Source organism: Diabrotica undecimpunctata, chromosome 9 (assembly GCF_040954645.1).
Source record: "Diabrotica undecimpunctata isolate CICGRU chromosome 9, icDiaUnde3, whole genome shotgun sequence".
Lineage (NCBI taxonomy): Eukaryota > Metazoa > Arthropoda > Insecta > Coleoptera > Chrysomelidae > Diabrotica > Diabrotica undecimpunctata.
Genome location: NC_092811.1, coordinates 75690335 through 75709668, shown reverse-complemented (window position 1 = coordinate 75709668; position 19334 = coordinate 75690335). Strand labels below are relative to the sequence as shown.

Here is a 19334-nt window from a genome sequence, read left to right as displayed (position 1 = left end):
TTTGTATATTTAAAATGTCAACGACCCACCTCTAGTTTCTTATATTAGGATAGGAAGCAGAGATATGTAAAATATCTTTGATCGGAACTAATCGTCTCACCAATGGGCAATGGGCGTCAAATATGGAGGGAAGACCAAGGGGAAATATGATTTTTATCTTTGTCTATTCGCTGAAAATATGATTTTATATCTGTGTTAGATATCCTGTTAAATTTTACCATACCGACCATAAACTTTTACCTACACTGTATATATAGATATATCAAAGGTATTCACCTAGTGAATTCAGAGATTTAGTCGGTCATTCAGGTGGCCAATAAACAAAAAGGAAGTTGACTACTTCATTAGTTTAATTGAAGACGTTTCGCCTTATTTTTCTAAGCCTTCATCAGTTCTCTAAAATATAGAATCTAAGTTAATAGTTCATAGCTTACAACTCAATATGTAGTATATTCTCGATGTTGTATATGTACTGTATAATTTACTCAATATTTAAAACTAACTTAACATAACTACAAAAAGAAAATAAAAACAAAAAACACACAAACTCTGCAGTTAATACTGTTCATATTCGAAGATTTATATATATATATATATATATATATATATATATATATATATATATATATATATATATATATATACACATATATATATATATACACACATATATATATATATATATATATATATATATATATATATATATATATATATAATTTATATAATTTATATCACGAAACACTTTTTTGAATTTTTTAAAAAATAATTTTATTTCGAAAATACAATTAGCAATTACTGAACTTAAAAACATAAATATATTGAACTAAAATAAAGAGCGACGAGTGGTTTTACAATATTAGTATGTAGTAGTAATGAGCAGTTTGCTCATTTAGGATCAGTTGTTCTGTCCTCTGCTGAGGTAGTTGTCTCAGTTCACTTCTACACACTACACACTACACTTCACACCTTTGGCGCCACAGTGGCATGATTTGGAACTGTTACACGTTACCACTGAATCAGCAGTTACTAATATTGTAAAACCACTCGTCGCTCTTTATTGTAGTTCAATATATTTATGTTTTTAAGTTCAGTAATTGCTAATTGTATTTTCGAAATAAAATTATTTTTTAAAAAAGTCAAAAAAGTGTTTCGTGATATATATATATATATATATATATATATATATATATATATATATATATATATATATATATATATATATATATTGAAATGATATTGTTTAAAAAAATTAATTTATAAGTTATATACTACATAATATTAGATATAAAAAAGTATTTGATTATTTTAAATAAGTTATATACTGGAGAATTTAATAAAAATATATTTATGTGAGGGCATTTTTAATAAATTAGCATATAATAAGTGTAAAAAGTTATATTTTAATGTTGTAAATATATTTAAGTGAGCCATGTGCATAGGCAACCAACTATACAGTAAATTGACAGATAGAAATTAATCATAATACGAATATAAGTGGGGTTATAATAATAATGTTAGTTTAAAATGTTTAATATATATATATTTAATGATTTAAATGTTTATTCTGATCTGAAAAGCCTAAATGTCAACAAAATTATTAATAGAAAAGAATGGAATTCTCTGGATCACCGGAGATGGCCATGTTTGCGAAATGGTTTGTTCCAGAAAATTCAGACATGTATTTAATAGAACAAATTGGAACATGATCTCTTACCAGATGATTCTGGAATATCCAAAAAGATATAAATACCCGTGATTTGGATTCAAGATGGCAGTTTTTAGTCAGAAGTCAGGCCAGTTCATTATGAAAGTTAGTAGACACATTTAGTTAGTGAATAGTGAAGTAAATTGTTCAGAATTTTCAAGAAGTCAGTCAGAAAAGTTTAGTAAGAAATATGAAAGATTAGTTGGAGTCAGTGAATCAGTTACAAATAGTCAAATTGTTTAATATAGTGAGTTAAATGAAGATTAAAAATTATGCATATATTTAATGCACATTTATAATTATACACAAATAATTATTGAAGATTATAAAAGTATATTAGAAGAATATTGGATGGACATTGGAAGAAAATAAAATTATATTATGATTGGAGATTAGTATAAATCAACTTATAATAATTGGATATTGGTATATTGAAAAGAAGAATAAATATAAATGGTGTTTGCTGGTTTGCTTGGTGGTGTAGAAATGCTGGTGAAGAAAACTATATCTTAAATTGGTAGAAGCTGATAATTGGAAAAAGTAATTTCACAAAAACAAGGATAACCGAAGTACGAAGACATTTAGTGATGATTAGAATCTATATAGTGGAAAACAGTTCATTTAGGCATTCAGTAAAAGAAAGGTACAAAATTTTGTTAATATAATTTAGTTAGTGTCATAACAATTTCAATTTTGAAGATAGTTTGTTTAAATTTTACATTGTCTATAGAATTTAATTAGTTTTATAAGAATATCAATTTAAAGATAGTTTATTTTAAATTTACATTGGCTAAGTTAGATATATATGTGTGTTTCATAATAGTTATAATAAAGATAATTTAAAAAAGTACTTACAAGCTAATTCTTTGAGAACCGCGATAAAAACCCTATATATTATATTATTAAAAATACTCATTGCTCATCATTCAAACAAACAACACATCATAACAATTTGGCACCCAACGCGGTGGCTCTCTATTTAAAAGAATTAGTTTGGGAAGATAAGTGCTCTCATATAATTAAATTAATTATCAGTAGAAAGAAAAAATTATAGATTTTATTTTTAATTATATTTGAACAAGTAAAGTCTCAAAATGTCTCAAGGAAAGAAAGGTACAAGAAGCAAAAAGAATGAAGAAGATGTGGAAGTAGAAACACAACCTATACAAAAGGAGAGTTTAGTTCAAGTTCCACAAAATACTGCAGAAATGAATCCAGAAAGAGAGGAAAATGTCAATATGGCAGCTTTGATGTCATTAATGATGCAGATGAACAAGACAATGGAAGAGAATACAAAAAAAATGGAAGAGAATACAAAAAAAATGGAAGAGAATTCAAAAGAAATCAAAGAAGACATAAAAAAATTGGAAGAGAATTCAAAAGAAGTCAAAGAAGACATAAAAAAATTGGAAGAGAATTCAAAAGAAGTCAAAGAAGACATGAAAAAAATGGAACAAAAATTAGAAGAGAATTATAGAAAATTAGAAAAGAAAATAGAAGATAATAATAATAAAATTGTAAAACAAATAGAAAAACAAATGGATAAAAAACTTGAAGCTGCAGAGAAAAAAGTAGCAAATGAAATAAAAATTATACGGAATGACTACAAGAAAAGGATAGAAAATGAGAGGACAGAAGTAAAGAGGATTATTCAAGATAATAAGATAGATATAGAACAGAAAATAGAGTTACAGAAATGTAACTTAGAAGTAAAAATTAACGAAGACAGGAGAAACGCAGAAGAAAAATTAGATGATATACAACAAAATATCCAAATAAATAATAATCAAATAAGAAATGTGGAACAGAGAATAGATGATATTTCACAAATGAGAGACATAGGAAGACCTTACTTAAATTTAACAAATGAGACTGGGATTAAATTCTCTGGTAATATAAAAAATTTGCATCCTAGAGTATACATAAATAGTTTAAAACATAAATTAAGATTTGTGAATAATATTAATGATATTAAAGATTATATTAGAGTGACATTAAATGACAATGCAGCAACTTGGTTTGCTAGTATTGAGAATGATTTAGATAATTTTCAAACATTTGAAAATAAATTTTTAAATTATTATTGGGGTGAATTGGAGCAAGCCAAGTTTAGAGAAATTCTATATTTTGGAAAGTATAATCAAAATTTAAAATCAAATATGGTAGATTATGCATTGAAATTGATAACAGTTGCAAAATATTTAGAACCACCACTTAGAGAGGATGAAACAGTCTTAAATGTATCTAGACATTTTGATACTGGTGTTGTGCAAACCGTAACTGTACAAAATATTCAAACAATAGATAGTTTTATTAATTTTATTCAAAGAATACAAAGAGGCAATATGACAAGTAATAATAACAACAGAAAAAACAATAATAACTTTCAATATAATAAAAATGATAATCAACAATATAGACAATCATATAACAATAATACTAGGTATGGTGATAGTTTACAAAATTTTAATAATAATAACAGTAATCCAAATAGACAGAACTTTAATAATAATACTAGTTATAATAGACAAAATTTGAATAATAATACTAATTATAATAGACAACATTTTAATAACAGTACTAATAATAATAGACAAGATTTTAACAATAGAAAAAATACAGAGCGACCTAGCTATAACAGACAGGTAAATTGTGTTCGAAGGAATAGGAGCTGCGAAGACAGGGAACGAAATCGTACAAGGCAAGAAAATGTGAGTAGAAGTCATAGTAGGGAAAGACATAGGACATCAGATCCAAGTGGTCAGATACAATCTGACAATTCTAATAATCAAAATTTTGTGCAGTAAACTTTCTGAATTACAAGTTAGGCCATTGCTATTATGAAAAACCTTCAGAATTTATTTCTTTAGATGAAGAGAAAATTATTGAATCTATTAATTTAATTTATATAAATGCTTTGGCCAAAAATAAAATGATTAAAATTATGAAAAATACTGGTTTAGAAAGTACTTTAGTCTCGGAGAATTTTATTTTTAATACATTAAAACTATCAGATATAATAAAGATTCCAAAAATTAAAATTGTTGGTGCAAATAATAAGAAGTTGGGTGAAATTGATAAACTAGCCAATTTTAAAATTAATATTCTTAATAACGAAATTAATATGCAAGGATTTATTGTCAAGGATTTATGTGTTGATATATTAATGGGAAATGATGAATTGGAAAAAAAGAAAGTAAAGATAGATTTTGAAGAAAAAATGGTAACTTTGGAAGGGCAAATAATTAAATTTATGCAGAAAGATGAGGTAGAAGAAGGAATAAGAGTTGATAGGATATTATTAAAAGAAAATAATGATGTTTATGAAGAAGAAATGTATTTTGATGATAGGGAAATGTCCCAAAAGAATGTAAAGAATAATTATTGTAGTAAATATTTAAGGAATGGAAATTTTAAGCAGATGGATGCCTACGAGGCGGAGTGCGTAAAATTGGAAGCAAGGAATAATGAGTACATAATGAAGAATAATTTTATTTGTAAAGAAGAAGATGTGATAAAAGTTTTAAATTGCCCTGAAGAATATAAATCAATAGTCATTTCCATATTGCAGCAACACAAGGGACTTGTCAATAAAGAAAATAGAATTGCACAAAATTATATCCATAGTATAAAAGTTAAAGAAGAAAAAGATTTTAAAACAAAATCATACCCAATACCATATAAATACAGAGAAGAAGTAAACAAAACAATTAATAATATGTTAGAAGATGGGATCATTGAGAAGGCAGACACACGTTTTATTAACCCCATAGTAGTAGTACGAAAAAGATCAGGTGAAATCAGGTTATGTTTGGATGCAAGGAATATTAACAAGATTACTGAAAAGCAATTTGAAGCACCAATGAGTATAGATGGAATATTAGGAAGAATTACAGGAATGTCATTTTTCACTAAAATCGATTTACAGCATAGTTTCTGGTTAATACCTCTAGAAAGAAAAAGTAGACAGTATACAGGATTTCAGATAGATGGAGTAGTATATCAATTCAAAGTAGTACCATTTGGACTTCAATCATCTCTATGTAGATGTCTTCATGATATTTTGGATCAATATGAACATTTTGTAATTCACTACATTGATGATATATTAATTTTTTCTAAAACTGCTGAAGATCATGAGAAACACCTAAAAATTATAATAAATAGATTAGACAAAGTTGGACTAAAAATAAATCAAGAAAAATGTACATTTTTTCAAAAAGAAGTCATATATCTAGGTTATAAACTTAACACTAAGGGAATCGAAATGGATCCAGAACGGACACAAGTCATTCAGGAATATAAAACACCACACAATTTAAGAACTTTAAGAGGATTTATTGGAATAATTAATTATTATAAAAGGATGATACCAGATCTAAGTATAAAAGAAATTCCATTACTTGAACTACTGAGAAAAGGTGTAAAATGGAGATGGGATCAGAGAAGAGAACTAGCATTCCAAGAAATTAAAAACATTTTTCTGTCAAATTTGAAAATATACTATCCTGACTACACACAGCCATTCATATTAAGAACAGATGCATCAATAGAGAGATTATCAGGGGTATTATTACAAATACATGATGGGGTCGAATACCCAATACAATTCATTTCAAGAATTACAAAGCCACATGAAAAGGGTTACTCAGTTTCAGAATTAGAACTAGCAAGTATAATACACTGTGTCACAAAATTAAGATTTTATTTGTTGGGTAATGAATTTACAATAGAAACAGATCACCAAGCTTTAACGTCTATATTAAATAACAAATATGGAAACAGTAGAATACATCGGTGGAGTCTAATACTTAGTGAATACTGCTTTGAAATCAAATACATTTCTGGAAAATCCAATATAGTGGCAGATGCTTTATCAAGGTTAGAAAATACACCACAAAAAGGGCAGCGAACAATAAAAATTGGATTAAATCAATTAGTAGAAAGTACTGGATTATATTCTAAAGAAGAAATTATAAGAGATCAGATCAATTTGAGTGAAAAACAAAAAGTCCTTAGGAAAGATGGGGTATATTATAAAATAATAAATGGCATAGAAGTATATGTAATAACTAGAACTTTAGCAAAGAAAATATTGAAAAATTTACATAACAATTATATGCATATTGGTTCAAGAAAGCTATGGATGCTATTTAGGGACAATTATTTTGCAAATAATGACATAAGTATAGCAAAAGAAATTACTACCCAATGCCCAATATGTCAACTAAACAAAGAAAAGAATTTCAAAAACCAGAACACATATAAATCTAATGTTGTATATGAAAAACTAAATACAGTTTCCATGGATTTTATTTCAAATTTAGTTCTCAGTCCAACAGGAAAAAAGCATATACTAGTGATAGTTGATTTATATACAAAATTTATTAAACTATATCCCTGCTCCAGAACAAATGTTAAAACATTAAAATTATATATTAATCAATTTTTCGAAGAAATAGGACCATTTAGAAATTGCATAATAGATAATGCTACATATTTTAACAACCAAAAATTTCGGACATTTTGTGAGAAAAAGGGAATCAACATTCATTTTACAAGTATCAGACATCCTCAGGCAAATCCTGCAGAAAGATATATTAAAGAAGTTATAAAATATTTAAGGATACTGTGCCAAAACCAACATGAAACTTGGCAGCAACATATACCACAAGTAGAATATTTTTTAAATAATACACATAATTTGAATACAGAGGAAGTACCAGAATATTTAATGTTTGGCCATATAGGAAACAGAAAGTGGATTAGTGAATATAATCAGGATATGTTAGAACAAGTAATGCAGAAAGTGAATAACCGAATTAGGAGGAAGGAGGAGGAGGACCAAGTGTTAATTCGTTCACTTAGAAAAAGTAATGTTAAAGAAAATCGTTGTAAGAAATTACAACCAATGTTTGAAGGTCCATATAGAATTGAAAATCAGAATGCACTAAATAGTTATGTGTTAATAGATGCAGAGAACAGACTAAGAGGCATGTTTCATATTAATGACATTTTTCAATATCATGAAGACATTGAATAATGTTTTCTATACCTTTAACACAAATATAATAACACTAATAACTTACTGATAGATCCATTTCATACATAGATGCTAGATTTCATTGTTTTGAATCAATTTGACATCATACTTGTTGAATTTTGTATATATGGAAATTATTTTGTACCCTAAAAATCATAATTTGGGGGTTAGATACAAAATTGATTTTATAAATGTCTTTCTAATATAATAAAGTATAAAACTTACCAATTTATATGGATGAAAGCCTGTTGAATGGAAATAATTCCTAGATTTGTATCTTAACATCCATTGTAAAATGTAAACACAATAAAACAACACACAAACTTTATTTGACATGACAGTTTGACATAGACAGCGAACAGGGATGTATTTGATAGAACAATTAAAATAGGAAATTAAATTATTTCATTTATTATAATTACTAAGGTATGTGGATAAGAAAATTAATATTTAAAAAAATAATAAGTAAATTATTTATTTTAAATTTAATTTTGGGGTGTTTGAAATGATATTGTTTAAAAAAATTAATTTATAAGTTATATACTACATAATATTAGATATAAAAAAGTATTTGATTATTTTAAATAAGTTATATACTAGAGAATTTAATAAAAAGATATTTATGTGAGGGCATTTTTAATAAATTAGCATATAATAAGTGTAAAAAGTTATATTTTAATGTTGTAAATATATTTAAGTGAGCCATGTGCATAGGCAACCAACTATACAGTAAATTGACAGATAGAAATTAATCATAATACGAATATAAGTGGGGTTATAATAATAATGTTAGTTTAAAATGTTTAATTTATATATATTTAATGATTTAAATGTTTATTCTGATCTGAAAAGCCTAAATGTCAACAAAATTATTAATAGAAAATCACCGGAGATGGCCATGTTTGCGAAATGGTTTGTTCCAGAAAATTCAGACATGTATTTAATAGAACAAATTGGAACATGATCTCTTACCAGATGATTCTGGAATATCCAAAAAGATATAAATACCCGTGATTTGGATTCAAGATGGCAGTTTTTAGTCAGAAGTCAGGCCAGTTCATTATGAAAGTTAGTAGACACATTTAGTTAGTGAATAGTGAAGTAAATTGTTCAGAATTTTCAAGAAGTCAGTCAGAAAAGTTTAGTAAGAAATATGAAAGATTAGTTGGAGTCAGTGAATCAGTTACAAATAGTCAAATTGTTTAATATAGTGAGTTAAATGAAGATTAAAAATTATGCATATATTTAATGCACATTTATAATTATACACAAATAATTATTGAAGATTATAAAAGTATATTAGAAGAATATTGGATGGACATTGGAAGGAATTAAAATTATATTATGATTGGAGATTAGTATAAATCAACTTATAATAATTGGATATTGGTATATTGAAAAGAAGAATAAATATAAATGGTGTTTGCTGGTTTGCTTGGTGGTGTAGAAATGCTGGTGAAGAAAACTATATCTTAAATTGGTAGAAGCTGATAATTGGAAAAAGTAATTTCACAAAAACAAGGATAACCGAAGTACGAAGACATTTAGTGATGATTAGAATCTATATAGTGGAAAACAGTTCATTTAGGCATTCAGTGAAAGAAAGGTACAAAATTTTGTTAATATAATTTAGTTAGTGTCATAACAATTTCAATTTTGAAGATAGTTTGTTTAAATTTTACATTGTCTATAGAATTTAATTAGTTTTATAAGAATATCAATTTAAAGATAGTTTATTTTAAATTTACATTGGCTAAGTTAGATATATATGTGTGTTTCATAATAGTTATAATAAAGATAATTTAAAAAAGTACTTACAAGCTAATTCTTTGAGAACCGCGATAAAAACCCTATATATTATATTATTAAAAATACTCATTGCTCATCATTCAAACAAACAACACATCATAACAATATATATATATATATATATATATATATATATATATATATATATATATCAATATATATATATATATATATATATATATATATATATATATATATATATATATATATATATATATATATATATATATATATATATATATATATATATAATTTATATCACGAAACACTTTTTTGACTTTTTTAAAAAATAATTTTATTTCGAAAATACAATTAGCAATTACTGAACTTAAAAACATAAATATATTGAACTAAAATAAAGAGCGACAAGTGGTTTTACAATATTAGTAACTGCTGATTCAGTGGTAACGTGTAACAGTTCCAAATCATGCCACTGTGGCGCCAAAGGTGTGAAGTGTAGTGTGTAGTGTGTAGAAGTGAACTGAGACAACTACCTCAGCAGAGGACAGAACAACTGATCCTAAATGAGCAAACTGCGAGCAAGCCCACACAGCTAACTATCGAAGATGACCAAAAGCACCGAAAAAGAAAGCCACCCCACAACAACAAAAGGCAATTCCATCAACACCAGCAACACCATCAATAAGGGGATTACGGGATCAATTAGGGGATTACGTAAATGGAAAAATGTATCTACAATTCCAGGAATTGCCGGAATTATTGTAAGCAGTACCGTTGAACATACGTCAAAGAATGTGTATAAGATATGATGGCGCTCAAGTATATCACAATTTTTTAGTGAATGAACATTTAAATAATAATTTTCCTGAAACATGGAGTAGAAGAAGGTGACATAAGTTGGCCTCTACGATCTCCAGAGTAAAACAAGCTTGACTTTTTATAAAAAATAAGGTATATAAAACACTAACTAAACAAGAAATGTGTTTATCTGTATATATATAATGTTCGGAAAGATTTCAGCGGTTAGTACAATTAAACCTAGAGCTAAGATTAATACTATTATAAAAATTAATATTAAACTCACCAGTCTTCCGGGTTGAACCGCGTCGATATCCATTGGGCCGAGCTTTCGACATCCTCTCTGATCTCTTCTTCAGCCCTGAAGAATTATCAAATTTTTGATTTTTAAAAATAAATTCTGGTCAATCAAGTCGTTTATTCGTCAAGTCGTTAATATTAGGTAAATAAGGTTATTTTACTCTAAACTTAAATGATAATTTAAATTGCTTAAACAAGTCGTTTTAACTGAAAGAAGTGCATGGATCAGTAACGAGTATTCCCCCCTCTAGCTTTTATTACTGCTTACAGTAATTAAAATTGCATTAATCTTCGAATTTGGACCTCATCAAGATAATTACTCACTATGGCAGCGGCATGTGGTCGAGCATTATCGTGCATTAACGTGAATCTTTTATATCCAATGTAACCAACATATGAAAAAACATGATCTTGCAGGATGTTTTAAACGTAAGAATCACCAGTCATCCGTCCAATCACTTCCACAAGTGCGGTACGTACCTCCTAACTAATACCTTACCAAAGAATTATGCCATTAACTCCAAAACTAACGGGTTGGGCGAGACTCCAGCTGGCAAATCGTTCTCCAACTCTTCTGTAGACGTAGTTTTGACCATCTGGCTTCCATAATAGGATTCTGGTCTTATCAGTGAAAAGAACCTTTTTCCAGTTGTCGATATTCCACTAAATATGTGTTCTTACAAATTCCAAACGACGAGCTTTATGTTTTTGGAGAAGACGTGGAACTTTGACGGGGCGTCTGTGCTTTAAGTTTGCTTCTCTTGAACTTCTTCTAACTGTTTGTGAACTCACATTAACTCGTCTAACCTTTAATAGCTCATTTCTGAGGTGAATCGATGACAATGAACGATTTCGTGTAGAATTAAGAACCAAAAACGGTCATCAATTGCGGTTGTGCACCTTAGGCGTCCTTGACCAGGCCTTCGTACAAAATTTCCTGTTTTATGGTACCTTTTTAGAGTATTCGAAACTATAAATTCAGTTTTGCTGAGATGTCGTGCGATATCTTTTTGTGCATATCTTTCCTCGTACAAAATTACAATATGTGCTACTTGGACTTCATCGCAGTGTCGAATTTTTGGGATACTTGTTTTAAACTCAGTTAAATCAAAACAATATTTAATTAAACTTAATAAATAAACTAAAAATAACCGAATTAGTATGATTTTTCCTTTACGTGAAGAAGGATTTTTATGATAAAATGTACGAATGACACTAACCACTGAATAAACGTCAAAATAAACATCAAATTATTTCAAACCAGTTGAGCACATCAGAATGCTATATAAGTATTATCAGTAATCTAAAATTATTATGAACTACAAAAACTTATGACTACAAAAAAAAATTGGAAAATTGGCACACATCAACCCCCTAGGCCCCACCCACCATAACCAAAAAAGTTTAAATTGCAAACTCCTACTTGTGATACATCATTAAAAAGACTATAAATAATGCTATCCAATGATATAAATGATGCTTATACAGGGTGAAACTTTGGCTTAAATGGAAAATTGAATAAGGTTTTTTTTTAATTCTGTTGATGACACTGTATAATTATTGTTTAATAATGATACAGGGTGTTAATATCAGCCTTACTTTGACTTTTGTATTTGTAATGCTATCTCCCGAACTATTATTTTTAGTGATAAGTCCGTCGGAATTTTTTTTGTTAAATAAAAATTTAATTTGCCGTTTTTCTAAAACAAGTTGATAACATCTGATTTTTTCAATAATTTTTGGTTTATTTGAGAATTTTAAATTTATTACTTTCAAAATAGTAATAAATTTAAAAGGACTTTTTTTGGAAATTGTTTGTATTAGCAAAAGTGATAATAATTTAAACAAAAGATCAGAAATTCAAAATTTAAGCAAAATTTATAATTATATTCTTTCTTTATGATTTATATATAAAACTTGTAAAATGTCATATTTAATTCTCCATATATCTGTTACATTCTTTCAGACATCTGTCAACGGTGGATAAATCTTCTTCTTTTTGTTACTAAACAAAAAAGAATGTTTAAACGAAATTTTACACATGTACACGTGACTAACATTTTTGTCCGGATGTCTTTCATGAAATATTTGAGCTGTTCATAAATAACACTGGGTCTGTGAGTCAAATATGAAAATGATCTGCACGTGTTCAGGTATACTGTAAACCATCGCGACAACTACAGCTGAATGACAGTACCGATCGTACAAATGATGAAAATTAATGACATTTAAAATTCACAAATAAACCAAAAATTATTGAAAAAATCAGATGTTATCAACTTGTTTTGCAAAAACAGCAAATTAAATTTTTATTTAACAAAAAAAATTCCGACGGGCTTATCACTAAAAATAATAGTTCGGGAGATAGCATTACAAATACAAAAGTCAAAGTAAGGCTGATATTAACACCCTGTATCATTATTAAACAATAATTATACAGTGTCATCAACAGAATTAAAAAAAAAAACCTCATTGAATTTTCCATTTAAGCCAAAGTTTCACCCTGTATAAGCATCATTTATATCATTGGATAGCATTATTTATAGTCTTTTTAATGATGTATCACAAGTAGGAGTTTGCAATTTAAACTTTTTTGGTTATGGTGGGTGGGGCCTAGGGGGTTGATGTGTGCCAATTTTCCAATTTTTTTTTGTAGTCATAAGTTTTTGTAGTTCATAATAATTTTAGATTACTGATAATACTCATATAGTATTCTGATGTGCTCAACTGGTTTGAAATATTTTGATGTTTATTTTGACGTTTATTCAGTGGTTAGTGTCATTCGTACATTTTATCATAAAAATCCTTCTTCACGTAAAGGAAAAATCATACTAATTCGGTTATTTTTAGTTTATTTATTAAGTTTAATTAAATATTATTTTGATTAACCTGAGTTTAAAACAAGTATCCCAAAAATTCGACACTGCGATGAAGTCCAAGTAACACATATTGTAATTTTGTACGAGGAAAGATATGAACAAAAAGGTATCGCACGACATCTCAGCAAAACTGAATTTATAGTTTCTAAATTTTTAAATTTTGTACGAAGGCCTGGTCAAGGACGCCTAAGGTGCACAACCGCAATTGATGACCGTTTTTGGTTCTTAATTCTACACGAAATCGTTCATTGTCATCCATTCACCTCAGAAATGAGCTATTAAAGGTTAGACAAGTTAATGTGAGTTCACAAACAGTTAGAAGAAGTTCAAGAGAAGAAAACTTAAAGCACAGACGCCCCGTCAAAGTTCCACGTCTTCTCCAAAAACATAAAGCTCGTCGTTTGGAATTTGTAAGAACACATATTTAGTAGAATATCGACAACTGGAAAAAGGTTCTTTTCACTGATAAGACCAGAATCCTATTATGGAAGCCAGATGGTCAAAATTACGTCTACAGAAGAGTTGGAGAACGATTCGCCAGCTGGAGTCTCGCCCAGACCGTTAGTTTTGGAGTTAATGGCATAATTCTTTGGTAAGGTATTAGTTGGGAGGTACGTACCGCACTTGTGGAAGTGATTGGACGGATGACTGGTGATTCTTACGTTTAAAACATCCTGCAAGATCATGTTTTTTCATATGTTGGTTACATTGGATATGAAAGATTCACGTTAATGCACGATAATGCTCGACCACATGCCGCTGCCATAGTGAGTAATTCTCTTGATGAGGTCCAAATTCGAAGATTGGATTGGCCACCGTTTAGCCCAGATTTATATCCAATAGAGCACCTTCGGCTTACTGCATAGGATAAATGGAATGCAATTTTCCAAGGATATGTCCAAAATTTACTTGCAAGCATGCTGAGCAAGATGTTAGCAGTAATAAAAGCTAGAGGGGGGAATACTCGTTACTGATCATGCACTTCTTTCAGTTAAAACGACTTGTTTAAGCAATTTAAATTATTATTTAAGTTTAGAGTAAAATAACCTTATTTACCTAATATTAAACATTTATTTTTTTCACAATTTTCTCCGCATAAAAACTTAAAATTGTTCATTAAACATTGTTAAAATAAACTCTATTTTACAATAAACGACTTGATTGACCAGAATTAATTTTTAAAAAACAAAAATTTGATAATTCTTCAGGGCAGAAGAAGAGATCAGAGAGGATGTCGAAAGCTCGGCCCAATGGATATCGACGCGGTTCAACCCGGAAGACTGGTGAGTTTAATATTAATTTTTATAATAGTATTAATCTTAGCTCTAGGTTTAATTGTACTAACCGCTGAAATCTTTCCGAACATTATATATATACAGATAAACACATATCTTGTTTAGTTAGTGTTTTATACACCTTATTTTTTATAAAAAGTCAAGCTTGTTTAACTCTGGAGATCGTAGAGGCCAACTTATGTCACCTTCTTCTACTCCATGTTTCATGAAAATTATTATTTAAATGTTCATTCACTAAAAAATTGTAATATACTTGAGCGCCATCATATCTTATCCACATTCTTTGACGTATGTTCAACGGTACTGCTTACAATAATTCCGGCAATTCCTGGAATTGTAGATACATTTTTTCATTTACGTAATCCCCTAAAAAGTAATGTCCGATGACATAATTTCCAAGAATCCCTACAAAAAAACATTCAACGACCATACATGGATGCTCCTTGTTCTTATTTTTTTAATTCTGCCTACACTACGACCACTGACATCAAACGCATTTACAATAATTTATCTAGTAATAATATGAGGATTCTTAATGAAAATAATAATTACAATAATTTAGTTTATTTTCTTCATCTACAATAGTTTTTATTCTATCATGTTTCATGCAATCTATGTGTCCTGACCGTTAGAATCGTTCTAGTAAACGTTGAAAAGCTTCTCTGGGAGAAACCTTAGAAAATACTCATTCCGGGTTTCGACCAACCCTGTATATCAAAATAGAATTTTTCGCTATGTTAGTAATTTTAAACAATAGTAGACTGTATTGAAAAAAATATAATTTTTTTTATGTCAAATCTTTACAATACTACAGGGTGTTAATATTGCTACGAAATTAATAAAAAAAAACGCAATTATCTTTTAAATTACTTCGTATAATGTTGCAAAAACACAAAAACGAGAATATTGAGGAGAGTTCAAAAATTTAAAAATATACTGGGTGTTTCATTAAGAAAAGATAAGTTTTTCCATGGAGTCAATATGCATAGCCCTGTATATTTGAACATATTTAAGTATGGTCGAATGTATGTCCACTGTAAACTTTTATCTTTACAATTTTTTCGTATCTCTTACGACAAAATGAGTAGTTGGTAAAACTTTCTCACACTAATGCCGCACCCTGTAAATGAGATATTACTAAAGATTAATAATTTGATCGGTAGAAATATAAACTTAGAGAGTTACAGTTAATTTTATATAATCTAATGAAGTAATCTATGAATTTAATAATGATTTTAAAATTCACAATTTACGGTTTTTTTTTTAATTATTAACGTTTTTTTCTTCCTAGATACCAATTAAAAACCATATATAGATATATATATATATATATATATATATATATATATATATATATATATATATACATATATATATATACATAAATGAAAGATATCAAAACTTATCTGAATATACAAAAATTTTTATGGCCCGAATTCACAAAGTGATAATTATTAGAAACATAAATAACATTTAGAATTTTTTTAGAAACAACTTAAAAAATAAAATCAAAAATTGAAAGATTTTTACACTTCTTCAAAGCCTATAATGAACTTTAATTAAAATAAGGATCTGACTAAGATAAGTCAAGTGTACAGGTAAATGTAAATATGTGGTTATTTTACTTACCTTCTTTTGTAATTTAATATTATTATTAACTATTTAACACACATACATTTCTGTGTTTTTATACTAATGTGGATATAGATTAGAATTCAAAAAATTATAGTGGTCTTGAATATGCATGTATAGTTTAGTATTAAACCACAGGGACGGCTGAGCCGTATCAGAATTAGTTTTATTTAGCACAACCTTTGGTTCTTCAGTGATTTTCTTTCGAGTTTATATTTATTTGTTAAAGTTTTACAGTATGTTACTAATAAATTTTTATATATATATATATATATATATATATATATATATATATATATATATACATATATATATATATATATATACATATATATATATATATATATATATATATATATATATATATATATATATATATATATATATATATATATATATATATATATATATATATATATATATATAGATCTAGCGGTTAATGGGGGCTCCGTACTAAAACGGTATTATACTAACTCCAGGCGAATATACATCGTGTATATTATTATCTGGGTAGCGCTTTATGTGGACTCCGACCAACACGTCGGATTAAGTGGACTCCGTAATAGGTTACAACACTTTTGGGATCCGTATACATTTCTTTGCGTACACAACTAAACTTCTCCGATGTTGCCAATAATTTGATTAGTCGTAGATTTTTTAATTTTACAGCAGGTACGTTTTGGAACTTCAAATTTATTTAAATATCAATCAATTTAGTCATCGAGAAATTTCACAAATGGGTACTTGGTTAATGTAGTTAAATATTTTATGGTGGTTATTTATATTACTTGCTTTAATTATTTTCAAACTTAAAAAAGTATTTATTATAAACTTGGAAATGGCTAGTTTTCGTTTTATTTATTATTATTTTTTGTTAAAATGTATATGCACTTAAACATTTAGTCTCTAAATGTACTAACATCGAGTAGAGTAGTCGTGTAACAGTTTAAGAAAGTAGAAGCCCTTCGGTAGGATTATAATAAACTACACAAAATTAAAAGAAACTCTGTAAACAGGAGATCTTTGTAATTTTTCAATTCCTGCAATTTATGACGTACAATATTTGTTTCATAAAGTAGTTAAATTTAAACTATAATAATTTATGGGAAGCGTTTAAAGAAGTAATCGCTAACCTTAATTAGAATACGGCACAATAAGAAGATGATACTTACTGTATTTTTACTTATTATATTCACAAAAAGAATATCCAAAGTAAAATTTAACACGTTTTAATGGAGTTGTAGTGAAATTTGACTATTACGATACCGGATCCTGTACAATTTTAAATACATTAAATCTCCCGTAAATTATTAAACTTATTCTTAGAATAAAATAACAAACTTCTTAGTAATTAGGTACAATATACCGTTCACAATTATGTGATAATGTGTAGGTGTCAACATTGCACGGTCATGTGCCATAAGGTTTCATCTTTCATATAAACATCGATAGTTTTTAACTTTGGGTGTATTTGATTCCACCGTGCTGTAACCGATCCAACTTGAAAAGTGTTATTTTACATAAAATTAGCACGTTGACCCTAATAATGACCTATAAATATACATTGTTAAAAATTGTATACATTTATCAATTTAAAACGTTTTTTGTCGTCTTCTTAATTAAGCACATGTTATCCACAGGATACCTCTCTCATTTTTAAATCATTACTCTTTTTGCCTTTTGCCATGGTTTTCTTTATTTTGTTTATTCATATCGTGTTTACTCATAACAAATATTGGGTAGATTATTGTATCATTAAACTTTCTCCTTATATATCCGTATCATATAAGTTGTCTAGTTATTTTAGTGTATATATGTCGTATGTTAATTCCATTTTGTTTAACAATAAAACAGCAAAACTCCTACAAAATTATTCCTATGTTATCACTACAGCTGTTTCGGAGAGTGCCTTTCTCAAGTCTCAAGTTTCTCGAATCCATCAATCATCCATTGTATTTCTTATACTTTCATTTAAATCCTCTCCAATCAAAGATTTTGAAGCAGCTTTGCTCCATAGTCCATTTTTGTTGCTTTTTGTCACTGTTTCTCCTTTCTTTTTATCATTATCAATACGTAGCGCTACAAAACTGGGTAGGTCTTCGCTGATTACAACTTATCTCCAAGTTGATCGATTTTCCACGAATCTGCAATCAAATGAAATGTTCATTTTTTGAGATATGATTGGATGTTTTCTCTCCATTGTATACTGACATGCCCAAGTGGCATTCTTCTGTGCTAACTTTCTTCCACACCAGTTCTACAAGTTTGACATCTTGGCGTCTATGCACGTGTCCGATATACCTTAAGGGATTTATTTTCCTGACAATATCGTTATGCGAGCTTTCTTTATTCAGTATGTTTTCTTATTCTATACGGATTTGTAGCGATATGATAATGAGTTCTGAAGCTATTTTCTTGTGGCATTTTAAAGTAATTACTATTTAAATGGGAATAAGCCACAATTAAAGCTTAAAGTTAGTTTATTGACGTTTCAATTTCCACTTCGGAAATCGTTCTCAAAATACAAACATTAGTGAGAATGATTTCCGAGCTGGAAATTGAAACGTCAATAAACTAACTTTAACCTCTAATTGTTGCTTATTCCCATTTAAATAGTTGTTATGATAATGGGGTTAAATAAAAATTTCTGATTATTTTCCTTTCAAATATTCGGAGTGCTTCCTTATTTGTTTAAGTCATTCTCCATGACTCACATCCATGTATTAAAATAGGTCTGAAGTTTGAATTATGCTCTGTATTTCTTTAGTGGCATTATTATTAACCGTGATTAGTGATCTAAGATATTTAAAGTGTTCCATACTTTCAAAATTGTAGTTGTTGACTTTAATGTTTTTTGTAAATTTATTGAATTGGTTGATTGGTTTTCTGTTGATTGGCTTGTATTTGGT

At 28.1% G+C, this 19334-nt stretch overlaps 1 protein-coding gene across 1 annotated transcript in view; it reads right to left on the bottom strand.

Annotated features, from left to right (window-relative positions):
- The window catches only part of LOC140450153 (alpha-lactalbumin-like), an 84931-nt gene extending 69038 nt beyond the window's left edge, over window positions 1-15893 (bottom strand). Inside the window, exon 1 of the mRNA XM_072543599.1 lies at window positions 15868-15893. The gene's annotated coding sequence lies outside the window, so the exon portion shown is untranslated. The remainder of the gene's footprint in view (window positions 1-15867) is intronic.
- Between the last annotated feature and the right edge of the window lie 3441 nt (window positions 15894-19334).